We start from the raw sequence: 7,478 nt of genomic DNA, 5'->3' as shown, positions 1-7,478 counted from the left end.
GCGCTGCGCTTAGGTTGGAGAATTCGGAAGCATGGTCTTCCTAGAACCCAGGCTGTCAGCACTCACCCTTGGTATACATGGAGCAGATAATTGTGTGAGCCTGGAGAGGTGGCTTAGTGGTTAAGATCCTTTGTGTTCTTGCAGAGGACCTGGGTTCAATTCCCAGCACCCACGCTGGGCCTTACAAGCCTCTGTAATTCCAATCATTGGCTATCTGATGCCTTTTTCAAGCCTCTGCAGACCCTGAATGCAGGTGGAACAATGAATTCAGGCAAACACTCATACACATAAAATTTTTAAAACATTTTCAAATCTCAAAAAACTTGAACTTATTGTAGGGCTGGAGAGATGGCTCGGTTACTCAGTTAGTAACAGTTACTGCCCTTGAAGAGTTACCAGCATCCACAACAAGTAGCTTGAAACTGCTTTTAAATCGAGTTCGAGGGGATCTGATGCCTCCTGGCCTCCACAGGCTCCTACATACAGGTGCTCAGATATACTCACACAGGCACTCATACATACACATGAAAAGAAAAGTTAGTAAATCTTTAAAAAATTAACTCCTCTGAGAAAAATTACTTTTATGCCCTTTTAAAAGAAGGAGGAGGAGAAGGAGGAAGAGGAAGAAAACAGCACATTACAGAGGATGCCCCAAGAAACCACTGAGCGCTGTGTTGCTGCCTGCTCATTGTGTCTTCCTACCGATTGCTTTGAGCATTCCATTTTAGGAGATACGTGGAATGCTTTACTTATTGTGTAAGGACTCTGGGAATCTTAATTATTATGCCTTCAAAATGATTATCCATTGTCAAATTATCGGCACATTGCCATGTACAGCTAGGACCTGGGTTTCTCAGAATTTTTTTCTGTATGGAGCTTCATATTAGAGCATTCCAACTCATGACATCTAAAAGCAGATGGCTTTTTAAGGGGTGCCCCTGTTTGGCTATGGAACTTTATCATCTGGGAACTCTGCCTTGTTGGTCCACTCGGCAAACATATGGGCAAAACATACTAGGTGAAAAAAAAAAACCTTGGTATTCTTGAAAATTCAGAAGGAAACCAATACACACAGTAATGTTTGACAAGAGTTTTCTAAAACCAATGAAAGACATTGAACTGCAGATTCAAGAGTCTACAAACCCCAGGGAGGGTAAACATGAAGCGTAGCCCATCTAGCATACAGCGAAGCCACTGACAACCAAATAAAATGAGAAAATATTTACAACTATTTATTATTTCAAATAAACTAAGACTGCTGCTCTTACAGAGGATCCCGGTTCAATTTCCAATATTCTCATTGGATGTTTCAGAGTTGCCTACTAACTCCAGCTCTAAGGGATCCAATACCCTCTCTGGCCTTACACATGCACACATGCACACACACACACACACACACACACACACACAGTCTAAAAAAACAAACAAGCAACATATTTGTATGTGTTGTGTATATGAGCACTTGTGTGCCAATGCCCATGGAGGCCAGAAAATGGCGCTGGGTGCCCTGAGCTGGAGCCATCTGATATGGGTTTTGGGAACATCTGATGTAGGTACTGGGACCTGAACTCCAGCCCTCTGCAAGAGCAACAGTACTGCTGGCCATGGAGCCATATTGAGAGCTTCTGAAACTGCAAAAATGTTCTACTAAAATCTAGAAAAAGGCTCCATTACAACATTCCGGGCAATGGATTTTGTTTTTGTTTTCTTTTCAACATTGATAGAAAACACAAGGCAACAAAGGCAAATGCAGACAAAAGGAGTTCTCCCGAGTTAAAAGCGTCTCCATAGCAAATGATCAAAGCACAGAGTAGACCATTTGAAACCCTTATATTTAAGAAGCTGTAATGTGTAAGATGCTCAATTCAGTAATCAGAAAACAACATGACTTATATGTGCAAAAAACTGGAATAGACAGTTTTTCCTGAAGAAGACATAGAAGTGGTTGAATATGTTAAGCTTAGCTAGCTAACTAACTAACTAACTAACTAACTAACTAACTAACTATCCAACACCTGACATCAGTAAACATTGGGGCATAAATGAGAATAAAAGCCTTGATGGACAATCACTTTATATATGCTAAAATGGCTTTTATTGGAAAGGCAAAAATTAGCAAGATTGTTAAAGATGTAGAAAAAAAAGGATACTGGCAAGTTAATGATGGGATTATAAATTATTGTGGCTGTTCTGGAAGGTAGTCCCTACCAAAAAATTAAAAATTGTGAATTACCAGATGTTTCAAAAATTTTGCTGTGGGTATACATCCAAAGGAGCATTGCCTGCTTTCCCAGACGACCTGGGTTGGATTCTCAGCATCCACCCTGTGACTCACAGCCATCTGTAACTCTCCAGTTCAGGGGATTCAACACCCTCTTCTGATTTCCACAAGACCTGTCTCACACATGGTATGCAGACATACACTCAGGCAAAATACTCCTAAGGTAAAATAATTTTAAAAAGTAATAATGTATTGTATCCATAGAAATTGCCGAGACATTTTCAACTCAAAAGATAAATATGAGGTGATACGTTGTCTTGATTTAGTCATTCTACAACATAAATATTCACCAACCATTATGTTATTAATATATGCAGTTGTTAGTTTAAAATATAATTAAAATAAATTCAGAGAGGAAAAAATGGAATGTATAATGAGTATTCTTAACTTTCAAGAGCCAAAGAGACCGTCTATGGGCTGGGGTATCGGGTATCTTACTGACCCAGCAAAGGGAATTAAGATTCCTTGCATGGGCTTCTTAGGTACTTACTATGTCCACAAGTATAAGCATGTATTCAAATTTGTTTTCAAGTGCCTACTTGAAAACATGCAGACATTGCTGTAGGCTTTGAGAGAGAGAGAGAGAGAGAGAGAGAGAGAGAGAGAGAGAGAGAGAGAGAGAGAGAGAGTCATTAAATATTCTGGAAATTCCCGTAGATTCTATCTCTTGCCCCGATGAATAGGTGTCTGTCTCCGGCTTAGGAGCCATGCAGAAATAGTGAAAATAAGGAGGAGCATTCCGATCATGGAGCGATCCCTGCTCTAGTGTTTATCGGGTTTCCAAGTTTGTTCATGAGAGATTGATGACACTTTTTATAAATTACTCCTTTTCCCTTTTTAAATTTTTTGAAAAATGTACATTGTTTAAAATATGGAGTTACACAAACAGTGAAAGAGTTCCCATACTCCTTACTTAGTTTTGTATTTTAACGATTTCTGTCTTCATATGAGTATAAATGCATGGTAGAATATTTATTAGAATATATGTATAGAATACATATGTGTCAATGAATAGTTTTTTCCCTGATCTGTTTGTGAGCTTCATGTATTATGCTCCTTTGTTTCCACATTCTGTTTATTTTTTAAGAGTTGTGACTTTCTCTTGAGAGCTTGTTTGGAGGTCCTAGCAGGAGAGGACAACTTGTACCCTGTGGTGGTTTGAATAAGAATGTCCCCATAGGCTCAGAGAGTTGAATACTTTGTCTTGAGTTGGTGGTAATGTTCAGGCAGACTTAGGCAGTGCGGCCTTGCCGGGGGAAATAAGCCACTGGCAGTAAACTTCGAGGTTTCAAAGCCACAAGACATTCTGTTCACTCCCTCGGTTTCCTGCTTAGAGTTTTATGATGTGCCTTCTCAGCGTGCAGGTCCAGCCACTGTGCCTCCAGCTCCCCATTATGGACCGATGTCCCTGGGATCACATGTTGCTCTGGCCATTCTGTTTGATCCCAGCGGTAGAAAGGTAACTGTTACATATACCGTTCACCTTTATTGTCCTCTGTGGGGGACATCTAAGGGACACACATGCAGTGGCGAGAGAGAAAGAGAATGCCTGCCCAGTTCAGCTGGATCAGCTCTGGTGATGGGTGGGTGATAGACGTTGCAGCCAGACTGCCCTTATATTTTTGGGGACTTCCTTTTATATAATTCCAATTCAATGAAAAAAATTTTAGAAAGTTTAATATTAATACTATTTTATGATACACATTCTATTTTTCAAACTGTACCAATTATCTCAATAATATCCTTTATATAAATTTCTCCTTGACCTAAGATCTAAACCTACATTATCCATTTAATTTTTATGGCTGTTTTTCCGTGTTAGTTAGAGCTTATTTCTGTTGCTTATAATGGAAGAATTTAATGATATAGAATCTGTTGTTTATGACCACAGATCCAACATATTACATCATCCAGTGTTAACCAATACTTCCTTGTAGGCACAAAAGTCTCTGCTTTAGAGATCAGGCTCATTTTCAAATTTATTTTATTTATTTCTATTTTTACATATATAGACGTATATTATATAGACATATGTGTAACATATATAAGAATATATATTAAGAAATTTATTCAGGATGACACTGCACATTCTTGGTCTGTGATTTAAATCCAAGCCTGCTTTATCCCAAACCCCTGGCTTATTTCATTGGCGGCCTGGAGATATTAGCAAACTGTAATCCCTCAAGTATCTTCCATGCTGTTTTTTTTTTTTTAAGACAAGTAATTGGAATAGATGACAGCAAATTTTAAACAGAGAAGTATGTACAAGGTGGAGGTGGAACTTGATCAATAAATTCATATCAAGAAATATGGTCAGGGCTTCAACAGCAGTGGGAGAAGATAAAATCAGCTTTCTCCCCTGGTGAAACCGAGTGTTTATAGATTGTCTGTCTACTGTCCAAAGTGTGATTAATATCAGCGCTGACCAGCCGAACTCTGCCATCTGCGCTGACGGTTACGTGTTGAGTTAGCTAACACCGCTAACGTTGACATCTGCTAATGTGACATTACCTCTGGAATGTGAGGGACTCAAGCAGTTCCTGTGTGATTTCAGTGTTTAACTGGCCATTCTGACCAATGTTGACATTATCCAGTCCTGACATTTAGCTGTAACGTATCGCAAAGATCCTATCTGTAAACGTGCATAAAAAAATCTGCCCTCTCTGGTTTGATAGTTTTAAAATATTGGCATCATGGAAGGAACTCTGAAGGCAAAGTGGTCTGATCCCCCCAAGCCGTCTAGAGCTAGCTCTCTCTCTCTCTCTCTCTCTCTCTCTCTCTCTCTCTCTCTCTCTCTCTCTCTCCCTTCCTCTGTCTTTCTCTGTCTGTCTCTGCCTCTGTCTCTGTCTCTCTGTCTCTCTTTCTCTCTCTCTCAAAGTCAAATAAAAAGTAAGCATTCGGCAGGAGAAAAAGCAGAGCTTTAGACCCAGAGCAAGCATTACCTGCCGTTTTATGGTTTTAGTTCTGAATCTGGTGACAAAGAGAAAATACGTGAAGGCGAGGAGCTTCATGGACTGAGTGTCTAGGAAGCAGTTGGAGGAAATTATTATGAATAGCCCAAGGGAAGCAAGAAGATGCTGACAAACCAATGGGCCCTCTGCTCGGCCAGAAGCCTGAGAATTTGCTGAGGTTCTCTGGATGGATGGGGGCCATCAGCAAAGGGCGGGAAGCACTGAGCAAATGTATGTTGGTGTCTTCTTGGTCCCAATGATGTGTGTTTAGAAGCCAGGCTGTCTTTTAACGCTTAACTCTGTTGTTTACAAGTAACTTGCCTTGTAGCGGTAGGCACTTAGGCATTATCATATTCTATTAAATTGGAAGATTTATCTTGGATTGGCAGGGGCCAAGCTCGAACATCCAAAGAAGGGTAAGAGTGGTTGCCATGGTGGCCATCAGACAGCCATCAGAGTTGTCTGGCTCACAACTTAGATTGTATTAGCCAGAATTCCTACTTAATTCCTACCTGAATTTTCATAAACCAGAAGACTCTAAGAAAAAACTTAAATCTGAATCATAAAAAGAGGATCATGACCCCCAATCGGTTCTCAAACTTGAGACTTCTAGAACCCCATGGATGAAGGGAAGACTGGGTACCCTTAAGAAAGATACTACTAAACATTTGTGTGATTAGTATTTCATCAGGCTTCACCCCAGCGTTCACACAGCCTTCTCTCTGAGTGACGAGGCTGAGGGAGCAGATAGCAGAACCCTTGGATACTACAGCACTATGTCTCTGAACCCCAAACATCACTGTGGTCCGCAGAGAAAGGGCTACGCCAATTATGGAGTTTTACATACACTGAGCAACTGACAGACTCTCCACACTGGCTTTCTAACCTTGGCGAGGAACAGAACTCATTGGCCTAGTTGAGTTGCCCCTTCCTAGGAAAATGACAGCCCCCCACCCTCCGCAAGACAGTGCTTTATCCCAGGAAGATTGGCAGAGTTCAGTGTCAGCATCAAGGGTCTCAAAGGTTTGGGGTTGGTGTCCCCCATTCCCTTCCCATTCCAATGATCTAATCTGCCTGTTCAGGACACAGAACCTAGAGAACAAGAGGAAATTGTCCCAAGTGTAGACAGGTGACATTTCTAACAGCAGGTGCTATCCCAGGTGTGGCTTCATCAAATAAATTAGCACAGCAATTGAAATTAGCAAATCCAATTTCCTGTTTTTTTTTTTTCTGCTAATGAACACTTGAAGAGGCAGTTTTCCTTCAGTTGGCACAGCTAGCGATACACCTTCAACAGTCCCTCCCTAAGCATGTACCAATTTCCTAGCCCTGTGTCATATATTAGTATGCGGGGGTCACCAGCTCCTTTCCCTTCTTCAGAACGCCACACTGGTCCCGCCATTCTATCTATTTACGACTGGACAGGAAGTAGAAAGAACTTCAGGTTTATTGGTTAAGATATGTGTCTGAATATGGAGAAAGTTTTGATAAAAATTCAGGGCTTTGGGACCAGAGACATGGCTCAATGCAAGAGCAAGAAATGTTCTGTCCTCAGCACCCACGTGATGTTTCACAACCATCTGTAACTCCAGTTCCAGGGGATCTGATGTCCTCCTCTGACCTCTTTGGGCACTGTTCACACAACACACACACGCATGCATGCACACACACATTTACATACAGGTAAAACACCCATGTACATAAAATGAAAGTAAATTTTTGAGTCCACAGTGGAGGGTCAGAAGGATCTATTGGAACTGCATCACTGAGAAAAAGTAAATTTTTAAAAATCCAGGGATCTTGGTGAAATTTCTAATACTCCTTTGATGTGGGGGAAGACATCCTTCCTGGGGTGCAGGGTAAGATGATGCATAGGGTTTCTCTCACAGTTATAAAACAGATTCGCTACATAGTAGGCTCCTTTGGGTTTTGGAAGTGACATGTCTCAATTTTCACGCTTATTCCATATGTTACATGACCTGGAAAACCTGCTGCTATTTTTGAACACAGGCTACACTAAGAGTCTTCTTTATACTAGGCCAAGGCCACTCTGCTCTCTGGACCATATGCCACAATATATCCGTGGTGCCCAAAACTTCGATGGCAAACAGAGCTGCTGTTTGGAAGAGTCCTTTCGGGTTCTAAAGCAAAGTCTAATGTCTTCTGTGATGGTCATTTTCATTTTTATAAAATAGTTGTGGCTTTCTACAAGGCCACCGAGATCGAATGCTAGCCATGGGGCACCA

General features: G+C 41.0%; 1 non-coding gene across 1 annotated transcript; it reads right to left on the bottom strand.

The window, feature by feature from the left end:
• Positions 1-6,922: 6,922 nt before the first annotated feature.
• LOC142837985 (small nucleolar RNA SNORD62) lies at positions 6,923-7,003 on the bottom strand. Its single transcript, XR_012908436.1, has one exon. It is a non-coding gene; the product is annotated as a small nucleolar RNA SNORD62 (small nucleolar RNA).
• Positions 7,004-7,478: the final 475 nt, after the last annotated feature.

Source organism: Microtus pennsylvanicus, chromosome 18, assembly GCF_037038515.1.
Source record: "Microtus pennsylvanicus isolate mMicPen1 chromosome 18, mMicPen1.hap1, whole genome shotgun sequence".
Lineage (NCBI taxonomy): Eukaryota > Metazoa > Chordata > Mammalia > Rodentia > Cricetidae > Microtus > Microtus pennsylvanicus.
The sequence above is the reverse complement of the archived record's forward strand: the minus strand, read 5'-3'. Positions and strand labels throughout refer to the sequence as shown.